The sequence below is a fragment of the Nannospalax galili genome, unplaced genomic scaffold (genome assembly GCF_000622305.1).
Source record: "Nannospalax galili isolate Female #2095 unplaced genomic scaffold, S.galili_v1.0 scaffold183, whole genome shotgun sequence".
In the NCBI taxonomy this organism is placed as follows: Eukaryota; Metazoa; Chordata; class Mammalia; order Rodentia; family Spalacidae; genus Nannospalax; species Nannospalax galili.
The window spans coordinates 2,384,045-2,399,613 of record NW_008350555.1 but is presented as its reverse complement, the minus strand read 5'-3'; the positions used below and the strand labels follow the sequence as shown (position 1 = coordinate 2,399,613).

General features: G+C 43.7%; 1 protein-coding gene and 1 pseudogene across 1 annotated transcript in view; both read right to left on the bottom strand.

Annotated features, from left to right (window-relative positions):
* Nucleotides 1–13,052, bottom strand: part of Plekhf2 (pleckstrin homology and FYVE domain containing 2) — a 51,404-nt gene extending 38,352 nt beyond the window's left edge. Inside the window, exon 1 of the mRNA XM_008847851.3 lies at nucleotides 12,737–13,052. The gene's annotated coding sequence lies outside the window, so the exon portion shown is untranslated. The remainder of the gene's footprint in view (nucleotides 1–12,736) is intronic.
* On the bottom strand, nucleotides 3,613–3,764 carry LOC115072853 (annotated as a pseudogene).
* Nucleotides 13,053–15,569: the final 2,517 nt, after the last annotated feature.

The following is a 15,569-nucleotide window of genomic DNA, read 5'->3' as shown; positions in this document are numbered from 1 at the left end:
ACACCCCCCCCCCCCCCGTGAGGTCCGGCAGGTCTGGCTTGCTAATATCTGAGAAGCGGATGTGTAACTTCTTGCCCTCCTCCTCCCTCCCATGGTCATGCCAGAGGTCACACCCTTCAAGGGCTGGTAGTCAATAACGAGTAAGATCCTGATGGTCAGGACAACCTAAGACAGGCATCAAGCTGGGTGCCCTCTGAGGTGGGGTTAACTATGTCAAGGCAAAGAACCTTGGCTCCCACTGAACTTTCTATAATAAAAAGGGATGGATATGTAGGAGCTGAAGTGTGAGACCTAAACACAGGCAGCCTTGAGAGCACAGCCCACACTTCCGCAAAAGAGCCAACCTATAATCTGCCCCCAGACCTAGAGACTGATGATGCGAGCAGCCTGGATGAGGGGATCTATCAGGGAGCAACACACCAGCTTATGGGATACTGAGGGCAGGGGGAGAGATGTATAAGGCCTGCCCTTCCCAGCACCTCACCGACTGCCTGCTTCCACCTGACTCCCAGTGTCTGTGTGTTGACTCCGCACCGCTCACCCCCACCTCACCCAGAACCTCGTTCCCTGCAGTCCCTCGTGGGCTGGACCCACAAGGAAACCTGTAACACTTCCTGTTGTTTGTGTTTTTACAGTAGACAGAATACTACTAAAATGAGCCATCAGCCCACGACAAAGACAATGCAGAGACCCAAAAGTCCAGTGCCTTGGCACAATGGGAAGATCATCCCATACCTATCACCCCCCTCCAATTTTGAGGAAGAGGTGAGTGGAAAGAGCTAGAAGAATGGGTGGCATGTAACCTGAAAATTCCTCCAACCATTATGAGAGCAAGCTATAGTCCCACCTCTTTACCATGCTCTGCAGAAGGCATCAAGCAGGGGGAAGCCCATTACCCATCCCACTCAATCAGTTGACCTTAGGTGCATGAGGGATAGGAGCTAAGGATATATAAGCCAAGAAGGCCAAGAAGGATTTATGTGTGGGTTTGGATTTTCCAGCACAGCAGTGAATGGGAGGGTGCCCACTCTTCTGTAAGTAAACCAGCACCCCAAGCTCAGTTAGCAAGTATAATAAACTTGTTAGGATTTTCCAAACAGCAGTTTTGGAGAATTCTTGCCATAAGGACAGTGGGCAGAGGGAATTGGACACCACGTGCACCTTCCAGCAGAATTTGATTTTGCATCAAGCATCGCCACAGACTCAGTTGTCATCACATCCCTAACATAATTTCTTTAGTATCATTCAAAATAGTTGTGATTTGCTCACTCCACACAAGGCTTTATATTCTGCATGAAAAACAAATTAACCAAACACTGGGAATTAAAGTAAACACAAGTTTTTTAAAGCTTTTAAAATTTTTATTTATTTTTGTGTATGAATGTTTTGCCTATGTGTATGTAAGTACACTCGTATCGTGCAATGCCTCTGGAGGTCAAGAGGGTGTCAGATCCCCTGGAACTGTAATTACAGACAGTTGTTAGCTGCCATGTGGGTGCTGGGAACTGAACCTGGGATCTCTGCAAGAGCAGACAGTAAACCACTGAATCGTCCCTCCAGCCCCCCATATACACAAGTCTTAATACAGAGCACAATGAGGTATTATGGTAAAAATATCAACAAAGCTGTTAGGAGGCTAAAGATTTTTTTTTAAATACAGCACAGCACAAAGGATTTAGCGTTCGGATATTTGAAATAACAAGTGAAGTTTCAAAAAAGGAGGAAAAGCCCACACAAAATGGAAACGAGGCATGTTAAGTAAAGGTATAAAGCTCTAGAAGTAAAAATGGGGTGGGGACAAGAATACACACATACAGCTGTAAAGGTTTTACAAGAGTGGAGGGGAAAGTTGAAGAGTCTGAAGTTTGCAACAGAAATAGAAAGGATAGGTTAGATTCCAGATTACAATGACTAATTGGATATGGAAGAGCAAAGCTAAAAACCAATCCCCAGGCTAGGAATGTAGCTCAGTGTTAAAGTATCCACCCTCAGCACTAATTTTTAAAAAAATGTGCAAAATTGATTCCCAGATTTTCAATTTAAGTAATATGAAAGCAAATAAAACTATTGATAAATGTCAATTAATTCCAAGTAGTCAAGCATTTACTAACACTTGGAACTGTGCAAAGCATCTTTTTTTTTTTTTTTTTTTTTTTTTTTGGTCTTTTTGAGACAGGGTCTCCCTGTAGCCCCAGGTAACCTGGAATTCCCTAAGTGGACCAGGCTGGCCTCAAACTCAGAGATCTGCCTGCCTCTGCCTCCCAAGGGCTGGGATTAAAGGCGTGCACTATTATGCCCAGCTACAAAGCAGTACTAAAAGACAGAAGGCACCCAAAACTAAAAAATCTTTTGACAAAAAAAGGCTATATTTTCAAGTTTAAACAAGCAGTCTATAAAATTCAAGTGTGCTTCCACAGGCAAGAGACTGATGGAAGTAATTAACCAAGAAAGAAAAAAACAAAACGAGGTAGGAAAGGGTTATAAACAGGAATACTATGAATCCATGCAATTAAAGTCTACTAAACAGCAAAGAAACAGAGAACCATCTAATTACAAAAGAGCATGCTTGGGCCGGGCGTGGTGGCGCATGCCTTTAATCCCAGCACTTGGGAGGCAGAGGTAGGAGGATCTCTGTGAGTTCAAGGCCAGCCTGGTCTACATAGCAAGTTCCAGGCCAGCTGGGACTACAGGGAGACCCTGTCTCAAAAACACCAAAAAAATAAAAAATCCCCCCCACACCCACAAAAAAAGAGCATGCTATGCTGGTCTCAGGGCCAACAAGTGGAGATGTGACATAATTCTGACCATGTGGAACATCTAGGCCCAAATGCTGTAGCAAAAGTTATACTACTTAAACTACTTGAAAGGAACAAAATAATATTTAAATCTATTCCCAAGAAAAGAAACAAGCCCAGGCTGAAGGAGTAAGGCAAACAGAAAATACAGTGGTAGAATATTAATTGAAAAAAATTACATTTATTTGTGTGTATCTGCTTGTGGGCACACTCATACAACAGTGCACAAGTAAAGGTCAGGGAAGTTGGTTCTCTCCTCCTGCTATGTGGGTTCCAGGGACTGAACTCAGGTCCTAAGGCTTTCCAGCCATTCATTGCCTTTACCCACTGAGCCATCTCTCTGTCTCTAGAATATTAATTTTAGTAAAATAGGTGATAAACTTCAAAAGAAAGTATTAGATTGAAGCTGGGCATGGAGGCACATGTCTGTAATCCCAGCACTTGGAAAGAGGCAAGAGGATCAGAGTTCAAGGTCATCCTCAGCTTTATAGTAAGAGGCTAGCTTAGGTTAAATACAACCCTGCCTCAAAACAAACCAACAATATTTTTAAAAAAACAACAAAAAAACAGTGGCTGGAGAGATGGCTTAGAGGTTAAAAGCATCTACAGGTCTTGCAGAGGGCCCAGGTTTGGAACCCAGCATCCACATGGCAGATTACTTCTTCGAGCCTTCAAGGACACTACATGCAAGTGGTGCAGTTACATGCAGGCAAAACCCTCACATACATAAAATAAAAATATTTTTATTTTAAATAAAATTAGAATGCATCAGATTGAAAATGGAGGCCAAATGTTTTTATTTTTTATTTTTCCCCCTTGGGAGAGATCAAGTATAATCCCCCACTTCCAAAAATTATGCAGCTGAGTTTCCCACACTCGGAGAAATCACACGGGTCCACACATTCAGAGTGCAATGGGTAAGCCTCGCCCTGGGAAATGGCGATCATATCTCCCCTGCCATGTAGGTATCTAAAATGTTTTTGAATAGGTAAGTATTAATATACAGAAACATTACACAGGATGGACTAGAGAGAATATAAAGAAGCAAGACTGAAAGCAAAGAAAACAGAAGCTATTATAGCAGTCTCCAAATGAAAGGTCACAAAAGCAAAGTACATTATATACATGCATGAAAACATCATAATGAAATCAACTGTTTTATGTAATACATGTTAATACAAATACAAAGGTTCTTAAAAAGGTAACAAAAGCATGAACAATTGACAGCAGAAAGAAAAAGAGGGAAGGCTGAGGAACAGCCAAGAGGGTTTAGGAACTCACTGAGTAAGTGAATGAGTAGACAGTGACTGCAAAACTTTACACACACACACCCCTGAGGCAGATGTTGCAGGAAGGAGATGAAACTGGTTTATGTTCTATTTATCTTGAAGTCCTTCTGGGAAGCCACAAGACAATCATTTGTCAGACAAAGAGAAATACAGGTATGACCAGGGAGTTCTAGAACAGAAAGATAGGTAGGTTGATATGTGGAAAATTAACAGGGACAGAGGTTGTAACACCTACTTAAAAATGCAGAAGGATGCCAGGCACAATGGCATAGGCCTTTAATCCCAGCACTCAGGAGGCAGAGGCGGGCAGAGATCAAGGCCAGTCTGGTCTACATAGCAAGTTCCACACCAGCTGGAGCTACAGGAAAAACATGTCTCAAAAAAAATAACAAACAAAAAAGCAGAAGGATCAAGGGAAACTAGAATGGAAGACAACTTTCAGAGGCTAAGTAATTTGCCACACGGTCAAAATAAGCAGTGGATGGGGCTGGAAAGATGGCTCAGAAATTAAGAGCACTGGCTGTTCTTGCAAAATACCTGGATTCAAATCCCAGCTCCCACATGGTGTCTAACAACCATTCATTTAACTCCAGGGGATCTAACGCCCTCTTCTGACCTCTACAGGCATTACACAATACAGGTACACTTAAACACATAAAATAAAAATAATAAATTTTTTTAAGAAGCAGTGGAACATGGGAACTACTAGTGCTGATGGATGAAAATAAAATACTGCAGAAAGTTTGACCTTTGACCCTGAGATTTTTACCCATGAATGTTATCCTGGAGAAATAAATTAACAGGGGGCAGTGGGGGGAGAAGAACAGGTGCTACATGTATGATTTTCCCTTTGGCATTAATTTTAATGACGTAAAATAAGACAGGCATGGTGGGGTACATCTGTAATCCAAAAACTCAGAAGGCTGAGGCAGCATTCTGTGTTCCAGGCTTAAACAGAAGTGTGTCTGAGGCCAGCCTGGGCTATGTTCCAAGAGCCTGGCTAAAAACAAACCAAAAAGGTAAAAGGCAAACCTAAAATTTCTAGCTATAGAGGAATAGTTAAACATAATGTGTTGGTATGAGTGAAAAATGTCTGCCATAGGTTCATGTATTTGAACACTTGGTCCCCAGTTGGTGGCACTGCTTGGGGAAGTAGAACTTTTAGGACATGGAAGTACATCACTGGGGGTGGGCTTTGAGAGTTTATAGCCTCACTCTACTTTCCAGTTCTGTGTGTACTGTGTGCAGCTGAAATGGGATGTCTCAGTCTCCTGCTTCTATGCTGTGCCTGCCTGCCATATAGTCTCTGACATTCTAGACTCCCCCTCTGGAACTGGAGGTAGAATAAACTCTTCCTTCTCTGAGCTGCTTCTGGTCATGCTATTTTACCACAGCAACAGAAAAGTAACTAACTCATACATTACAAAAAAGTCAACCACCATAAAGAACAATATTTTATGAGGTGAAATTTTACTTTAACCTTGAGTGGGGGGAACATAAAAATATTTGGAAAAATATGGCAAAGGATCATCCATAATTTGTAAAGCGCTCCTACAAACCCATAACTAACAAAGAAAGCTTAGAAGAAAAACTGGTAAGACAATTCAAAATTGTTGTTTGACAATTTCAAAAGAACAATATGAAATGACCAGTAAATAGAGAAAATCCTGGCTCTCAACTGTAATCAAAGAAATAAAAATTATAAGGATATACTGTTCACCTCTGGCTGTGGGGAAATGGGCACTCATGCTCTGGATGGCACATGCTAGGCAACTTTCTAAATGCTACCTTGTTGAAATAAGCTCATTAGAATGTTTACAATTCTGCTCCCAAGAATACATACTAAAGATTAGATCACTGTACAAAGCTGTTCCCATGATATCCACTACAACTGACTAGAAAACTGAAAAGCCAAAGTAATCTAAATACTCAATAAGAGGTTGATTAAAGAAACCAGGTAATATCTAGGAATTTTCAGACAGCTTTTAAAAGAATGTAGATCATTAAATAAGGTATTAAATAAAGGTTTCTTTCTTTAAAAAAAAAAAAAATAGGGTCTCGCTATGTAGCCCTGGCTGGTCTGGAACTCATTATATAGACTAGCAGAGATTCACCTGCCTCTGCTTCTCAAAGGCTGAGATTAAAGGAGTGCATCTCCACACCCTAAATAAAGATCTCTAAACAATAGATACTAGCTGGGCATGGTAGCACATGCCTTTGCCTTTAATCCCAGCACAGAGGCAGACAGATCTCTGTGAGCTTGAGGGCAGTCTGGTCTATATAGGGAGTTCAAGGCCAGTTGGGGCTACAGGGAGACCCTGTCTCAAAAAGATCCCCCCCCCCAAAAAAAAAGAGAGAAAGAAAGGAACAAACAAACAAACAAAAACAGTGCTGGGGGCTGGGTAGGTGACTCAGCAGTTAAGAGCACTGGCTGCTCTTGCAGAGGACCCAGGTTTGGTTCTCAGCATCCATATGACAGCTAACAACCATCCATTACTCCAGTTCCAGGGGTGCCAACACCCTCTTCTGACCTCCTCAGGCACTGCACAACACAGGTGCACTTACATACATGCAGGCAATACACTCATACACAAAAAAAATTAAAAATAATAAATACAATTTAAAAACCAGTGCTGGCTCTAATGGCTATGGTGACTTTTTTAAACCTATTTATTTTTATTTTATGCGTATGAGTGCTGCCTGCATGTATGCATGTATGCAAGTGCACTAGCTATGCATTGTCCAGGGAGGCCAGTAGAAGGCAACTGGAACTGGGGTTAGAAAAGTCATTAGCTGCTATATGGGTGCTAGGAACTGAACCTGGGTCCTCTGGAAGGACAGCCAGTGCTCTTAACCATTGAGCCATCTCTCCAGCCCTGACTTTTTACTTTTAAAACTGGGTCTTCATATGTAGCCCAGCCTGGCCTCAAACTTTGGATTTTCCTGTCCCTACCTTCCAAGTGATGAGATTACAGGCATAGTCCACCAAGCCCAAAGTAGTGACTTTTCAATACTTCCTAATTATTTTTATTTTATTATTATTTTTTCAAGACAGGGTCTCCCTATAGCCCCAGCTGGCCTGGAACTTGCTATTGGGACCAGGCTGGCCTATGAGATTCACTGCCTCTGCCTCCCAAGTGCTGGGATTAAAGGCATGTGCCACCATGACCGGCTTAATTTTACAATGAATTATCTCACAATAAAAAGAATAAAATGCAAAGAATGTGTTGAAAAACATAAGCACAAAAGTAAAGTATATGGCCAGGTGTGGTGGTGCGTTTCTGATTCCAGTACTTAAGAGCCTAAGTCAGGAAGATCACAAGTTCATGGCCAGCCTAGAATTCACTGTCTCACAAGAAAAAACAAGTTAAATATATAGCTAAATGTATAACCAAAAACAGTTAATTTTGCCCAACTATTGTTTAAAGATAGTTGTGCTTCCAAAATGAGATGAAGATGATGCAAGAAAGAAAACAGAAAATATACATTAAGAAAACCACTGTAGTGGGAAGCAAGATTATCTGCTAAGAATCACGTGTTTCAAGACTAGGGGTTAAGGGTGTAGGAGATTGAAAGCAACAGAGAAATATGTCAACCTGGGGAACACAAAGGATCAGAAAGCCACTAATATGCAATTATGGCAATTATATAATAGTCGTCACAGTATAACCTGGGACAGGACCAGAAGTAGATGAAGCAACACTTACAAGTTAGGAATCAACCACCTGTATTGAGTAACGTGTAAAGAGAAAGGGGCTTCCATGGTGATTTTGTGGCTAGAATAGAAGCTGTTGAGTTCACAGTCAGAAAGAATACGTATGGTCTGGGAAGGACTGGAGACGACAGTGAGGACAAAGATCTACTCTACTTTGGTGGTGGAAAACAGCAACAGCATGCTGGCCTACACATCACCATCTGGCCATGGAGTTAAGACCTGAGGCAGAGCAGTGAGGCTGACGCCCTTAAGCAACGTGGTCATACCTACACAGCTTGCTGATGCAGAAGGGAGGGGAACACCACTGCAGTTTCGGAACCCTAATTCCTGACAAGGCCTTTCTGGCCAGAAAAGAATGTAACTGCTACTTAATCTTTATGGGCTTCACTTTCCTCAACTGCATCTACAACCTTTCTAGTCTGACTACACTTTAGCCAACCACAAAAAAAGATTTTTAAAAAAGGAAGATAAAAACCAAAGGTTTTCAACCCTGACTACACCTTAAAATATTAAGTGCCCTACCCACCAAAAAGGTATATTACCTATGTTCTGCCCAAATCTAGTAATCCTGATTTATTCTGGGGTAGATTCAGGCATTAGTGTTTTGTGTTTTGTGTTTTTGAGACAGGATCTCCCTGTAGCCCCAGTTGGCCTGGAACTCACTATGTACACTGGATTGGCAAACTAACAGATTCTCCTGCCTCTGCAGTGCTGGAAATAAAGGCGTGCACTACCACGTCCAGCCAGACAGTATTTTTAAGATGCTCCTCAGTAGATTCTAACACACAGCCAAAGTTGAGAGTTGAATGAGTTATTTTTATTTTTTCTTTTAAAATTTAAAATTATGTGATTCTGGGCTGGAGAGATGGCTCAGCAGTTAAGAACGCTGGCTGTTCTTACAGAAGACCCAGGTTCTAACAACTGCACATAACTCCAGTTCCAAGGACTCCAACATCCTCTTCTGTCCTCCGAGGGCATTGTATGACACAGGTGCACTTACATGCAGGCAATACACACATACACATAAAATAAAAAATAAAGCCGGGCATGGTGGCGCACGCCTTTAATCCCAGCACTCGGAAGGCAGAGGCAGGCAGATCCTTGTGAGTTCAAGGCCAGCCTGGTCTACATAGTCAATTCCAGGACAGCTGGGGCTACAGGGAGACCCTGTCTCAAAAAGACCAAAAATAAATAAATAAATAAAATTATGTGATTCCATATAGTTCATTGTTGCTCTGTTCATTCAATAAATACTACCATGTGCCAAGCACTTCCAAACATTTTAGTGAATCTTCACAACTCTGTGAGGTAAATATTTCTATGTCCACTTCACAAATGACTCCAGTGAAGCTTAGAAAAATGAAATGACTTGACTTATTCAAGAGTCAAGCCAGGAGAGCAAAGGCCAGGACTCAGTTTATGTGCTCCAGTCTGCCCTACACAGAAGCTGCTTTCTTCTAGTATACTCACGGCATACATAACTGCCTTCTAGTCTCTTCCCAGGACCTCCCCAAATTGTGCACACTGGTTTGTGCTTTATAGACGACAGAGGTGCCAAGAGTGGTAGCAATCCCTGTGGCTCCAGCATGTAGGAAGGCAGAGGCAGCAGAATACAGAGTTTGAGGTCACCCTGAGCTACATAGTGACACACTGTCTCAAAAGAAAAAAACACCACCACCACCAATAGATCGAGTGCAGTGGTGCATACCGATAGAGGCAGGAAGATCAGAACTCAGGGTCATTCAGCTACATACGGTGTTGCTGTTAGAGGAAGGTTACATGAGATCGTCTTAAACGAGAGACAGAGACAGAGAGAGACACAGAGAGAGATTGAGATTGATTAAAGAAAGAATTATCTTAGGTGGGGACAGGAAATTAATCTCAAATTTCACACTCACTACAGAATTACAAAGAACCTTAAGCTAGAGAAGTTTTGCAACTTAAATTATCACTGCAGGGCTGGTAGGATGGCTGAGTTCAACTTGCATTCAATTCTTATGATCCACATGGTAGAAAGAACCAACTCAAGCAGGTTGGCCTGTAACTTCCACATGTGCATACACACACACACACACACACACACACACACACACACACAAAATGTTTAAAATTTATTTTAAAATAAGAACTGCAAAATCACAACTATGAAGTATTCTTATTCAGCTACACCAGCAACAATGCTATATAAGCAAACAGCTTGTACAGGAAGCTGGTTCTCAAAGATACACTTATCAACAGAAAAGCAAGGTTTTTTTTGTTTTGTTTTGTTGGTCTTTTAGAGATAGGGTCTCCCTGTAGCCCCAGCTGGCCTGGAATTCATTATGTAGACCAAGTTGGCCTTGATCTCACAGAGATCTGCCTGCCTCTGCCTCCTGAGTGCTGAGATTAAAGGTGTGCGCCACCACGCCCAGCCATCAGAAAAGCAAGTTTTACTGTCTCATTAAGCACAGCATTCTGAAAAAAAATGCTAAGACAACTATAACAAGACACACACTGGCAAAACAACAATGAATTTGCTTGATCAAACAGCCTAAAATATAAACAAGACTTTCTAATTTTCCAGGCATTACTATTCCCATCAATAGCAAAAATTCAATCACACTTTAAAACTGTGATTACCACCCTTCATCCACAGCTTCCAATTCATCAGCAATTATACATCAGACCATTATCCACTTGGAAATCTCATATTCAAGTCTGTCTTCTTATGCCAAAATTCACTGAGTTATCAAAGTAAATTCTTTTTTAAAAAAATTAAAAAGAAGAGTTCAACCAATGAATCTGTGGATAGAATGAAGTATATAACATGTATTAGAGAAAAGACTAGAGAGAAAATTTAACAACTGTTCCCATGGAAATTATACAATTTCATAAATTCATGAAGCACATTTACAAGGAATAAACATATGGGTATTCATCCATTCAAACGTTTCCTGAGCATCTGCTATGTTCTCAATTTGCTGGGGCTGGACAGGCAAAACACGTGATGCCTGCTGCCAAGGATGTGCCATTATACATTCATGCAGTACCTAGAGGGATACCTACTATGGGAGAAGTGAACCAAACTCTGGGGAGCCAGAGGAAGTACAGACAGCAAATAACAGAAAGGCTTCCAAGTATAGGTTTAAGAGGGGCTTGGTTTTGTTTTTTGTTTGCAGGCAAGCTTCTCACTAAGCAGCCCAGATCAAACTGCAATCCTGCCTCAGCCTCCAGATGCTGAGATTACAGCTATGCACCACCAAGCCTGGGTAATTTAACTGTTTTAAAGAGGAAGAACTTCGAAGGGTGTGGTGGCATATGCCTTTAATCCCAGCACTTGGGAGGCAGAGGTAGGTGGATCTCTGTGAGTTCAAGACCAGCCTGGTCTACATAGTGAGTTCCAGGCCAGCTGGGGCTACAGGAGACCCTGTCTCAAAATGGCAAAAAAAAAAGGGGGGGGTGGAGAGAACTTCAATACAAATTGTAAATCAGGTCTCTAGGAGGTAGCTACATTAAAAAACCAAATTCAATCATAAAGATCAGCAAATAAACTAAAGGACAGAGACTGCCGCACAGGGATGAGTTGCAATCCTACAAAAAGCTATGCTAAAGGAAAATGAAGATGGCTTCAGTCATAAGACCCAGTTAAACATCAGCTCGGCTGCTAGATCTGTGAGATTAGTTAAGTAACTTCATTTCTAAATAATTCTTGGTCCAAAAACTATGTATATGGCATTGACCTGACAATGAACCAAATATATTTTTTTCCAAGAACTGAGACTGACAAACATAAGCAGAAAGCATTTTTACTTATTAAAGAATAAAATAGAGGATAAGATAGTTACTGAGCTTGCCTCCGACCTTCGAACCCGAGTTCTATCCTGGGGACTCAACTTTGTGGAAGGAGAAAACTGACTCCTGCAAGGTGTCCTTTGACCTCCACTGTGGCTGTCGACCCGCCCCCGCCCTGCAACAGAACACAATGAAGGCTCAAAACACAGCAGGTAAGCATGCACCCTTAAGGAGCCAAAAGCTAAAGAAAAAAACTGCAATGTCAAGATCACTTCCCCATATTCTTTTTGTTGCGGTTGGCTGGTTTGTGGGGGTTTGTTTCTGACAGTCTCAGTAGTTCATGCTCACCTCGAACTCCCCGGCGATCCCGAATACTGAGACTGTGGGGCATGAGCCACCACACGCGGCAACGTCACCTTCTTAAGACAACACACGCCTAAAATCTCAAATGAACCTTTGTGTCTAAATCTTTCTTTAATGAGTCTCTTAGGCAACGTAATAAAACATAACAAAGAAGGCATTTACCAACTTGACGTCCTGAGTATGAATTACTGCTTAGGTACATGCAACCTGAATTCTACTCAGTTCCTCTGCACACACACAGCTATTTGGAGAATGTCCTAGGAGCACCCAAGGCCACTCCAGCAACTTGGGGAGCGCGCTCTCGGCCTTTAATAACATTAAAAAAACACAAACTCAGCAAAAGATCATAAAACTTATTTCAAACGGCCAAATAGTGCCTAAACCGGTGGTCCGGTCAGAGCCAACTCTGCGGTCCATCCCCTCCCCTTCTCCAGTCCTAAAAACTCGCTCTCAAGTCACCGCGTGCCCCAGACGCCCAGACCCTGCGAAGTTTTCAGGGCGCCCCGGGCGCGTCCGGGACCCGACGTGAGGACGCCCAGCAACTTCTGGACGGCGACGTCCAGTCCCGGCCCTCAGCAGGCGCCTGGCTCACGGGGAGAGGCTGGACCGCGGCGGCTGCAGCTCCAGCGCCGGTCCCCGCACGAGGGGAGCCGCCTGGGAGCGCCCCGTTTCCCACAGACCCCAACATGGCGTCGGCCGCCGCCCGCGCCACCGACACTCCCCGCGCCGCGGAAGGAAGGGCCCGCGAAGTTTCGCTTCTCCCTCCACAGCTCGGCCGACCGGCGACCCCCCGCTCCACCTACCCGGGCGGGCGCAGGCGGCGGCGCCGAGGGTGCGGATCCTCCTGGTAGCCAACTCCGGCCGCGGACTCTGCCTGCTCCCCCGCCCCAGCCTGGCTGGGTGTGTGCGGCCCGGCGCCGCTGGCGCGATCCGGACGCCGCGCGAGGGAGGGCGACAGGCGCAGCCGCTCGCAGGTGACTCCCCCGCCCCTCTAGTCGAACCCGACAACAGCCACAGGGGCTGGCTTCCCGCCTGCGCGCGCACCGGCGCGTTCCCGTCCAGGCTCCTGGCGCGAGTGTGCGGGCGCGAGCACACCCGCCCTGCCCTTTCTTCCCGGTTCCTTCGCCCCGCCCCTCGCCTCGCCCCGCCCCCATCCCGTGCGATCGCTCGAGGGGCAGGGCCTTGAGCGGAGGCCACACCCACCCAGGAGGCTGGCAGCTGGGAAGGCCCTGCCACTGGGAATCCTGCTCCAGTGCGTCTGGGTCTGACTTTTCTGGCTCCGACAAGGGCCGTTAAGCTGTTGAGGAAGTTCTCAGGTGGACTGGAAGAACGGAAGGAACCCCCCTCCTTCGATGCCTCCCCAGGGAATTGAACTTTGGATCTGTGGGCTCCAAAGTGCTCTTGTCTCGAGGACGCTGCCCGTTGCACCTGCTTTGTGCAAAGCCCCTGCCTCCCGAAGCAAGGGATCTTCCGTGAGCACACGCGGACACCTCACCCTTCACCTAGCCATTTTTAAGTGTATGACTTAGGACTCTGGTCTTGTCAAAACTTTTCCCTGGTGCCTCCAAGCCTCAGCTCCCTACTTCGCATACCTGGAGACCGTTGATAAGATAGTACGTGGAGTGGCTCAGTTTAACCCCCCACCCCACCCGACCCCACCCCAGCTCACCCCACCCCGCACCAAGTGTTCGATGTGCGTTTGCAGATAGCAGAAGCAGGCGCGCTGGAGAAAGTGTGCCATTGAAACAAAAAATGGAGGGGAGAGTAGAAATTGGGTTGTAGTAAATTTTATACTTCCTATTAATTTATTACTTCAGAGAATTTTTTTAAACGTTTGATTGATGTTGAATTTGCGCTACCATTACGCACAGAAGAGCACAGGCTGAAAGGGAGCAGATTTGAGCTCTGGTTTTCCTCCTGCTCTTCCGTCTGGAATTCTCTAGGTTTTCTGCTTCCCATTCTCCATTTAATATCTCTGAAACAAAATTGTTTAAAATTAGTAACCAGAAAAAAATTGGCAGAGGTGAAGAGTTTTGTAATAGGGATAGTTACAGGACTGCAATCATACGATCTTTACATATATTAGAGGCTCTGAAATCCCTTTAAAATGTGAAATTAAGAATTGCTTTGTCATCTAGGGTCCAGTCTGGAGCATTAGTCACCAAACATTTTTAATCATGCACTTCATCAGTTAAAATGTTGCCCTCTCCCATGAATACATTTCTTTAACTTAACAATAAACTACACAGATGCAAGCCAGAATGCCTGCACTCAAAATCTTGGCTTTGCCACCAACTCTAATACCTGTGTCCTTGGACATAATTGCATTCAGTTCTTTCATTTGTAAAATAGAGATAATAAAAGAATGAACATCAAGCCAGATGTGGTGGCACACGCTTTTAATCCCAGCACTCAGGAGGCAGAGGCATCTGGATGTCTGTGAATTCAAGGTCAGCCTGGTCTACATATTGATTTCCAGGCCAACTGGGTCTACAGAGAGACCCTGTCTCGAATGAATGAAAGAGAGAGAGAGAGAGAGAGAGAGAGAGAGAGAGAGAAAGAAAGAAGGAAGAAATTGGGACTGGAGATGGTTCAGTGGTTAAGAGCATTGGCTGCTTTTGGAGAGGACCCAGGTTCAATTCCCGGCACCCACATGGCAGCCAACAACCATCCATAACTCCAATTCCAGGGGACTCTGATGCCCTCTCCTGACCTCCGGGGACATGGCCCAACACGGGTACACTTAACATATGCAGGCAATACACTCACACACATAAAATAAAAATAATAAATTGTTAAAATAAATTATACAAAATAATGATTTAACTCTGTGGAGTGATATATTCTCATTCTGCATCCTTGTATTCTTTTCCCTCCCTGAGATGTGTACTCCCCAGTTTAGAAACCATTTATTTAGAGACATACTGGAAACATGATAACCAGTAGCCATATGTCTTAATTAAAATTTAAATTTAAGATCCAGTTTCTCACTCACACTGACCATATGACTATGAGACAGTGTAGCTATAAAATATTCCCATCATCACTGAAAGCTCTGTTAGATAGCACATACCAAGCTGAACAAAATCAGAGACCAAAAGTCACTAAAAGGCGGTCGATAACTCAAGTTAGTCTGTAACTGCAGTACCTGTTCAGGTGATACAATCTGTCCATCTCCTCACATCTCATCTGTATCATGAAGATAAAATAGGAACTACTTGAGAGATTGCTGAGTGGAGGAAAGAAGACAGAGTGTGTAGAATAGAAAAGCTTGAAAATTATTAGAAAAATTTTAGTTCAAATCAACCCAAATCTATAAGCCTTCTTAGACAAAGTTCATCTTGTTCATTGTCCTTTAACAAAAATGAGTTTTTCTAGGATGTCTATTTTGGAAAAGAGTTTGGTAAGTTGTTCACTGGAAGCATCACTCAAGGGGAGAGCCTGGGTCCTCTCTCAGTCTGGACTGTCACAGTAAAATGGCCCTGTCACATCCACAAACCTGATGAGTCATTGTCCCTTCCTCCACTGGCATCCAAGCTCTTGGTTTCCTTATTACGGGAAGATCTACTTGCAGGCTCACCCATAATCAAAGTACCTGGGAGGAGGAACAAGGAGGATCTGGAGCTCAAAGTCATC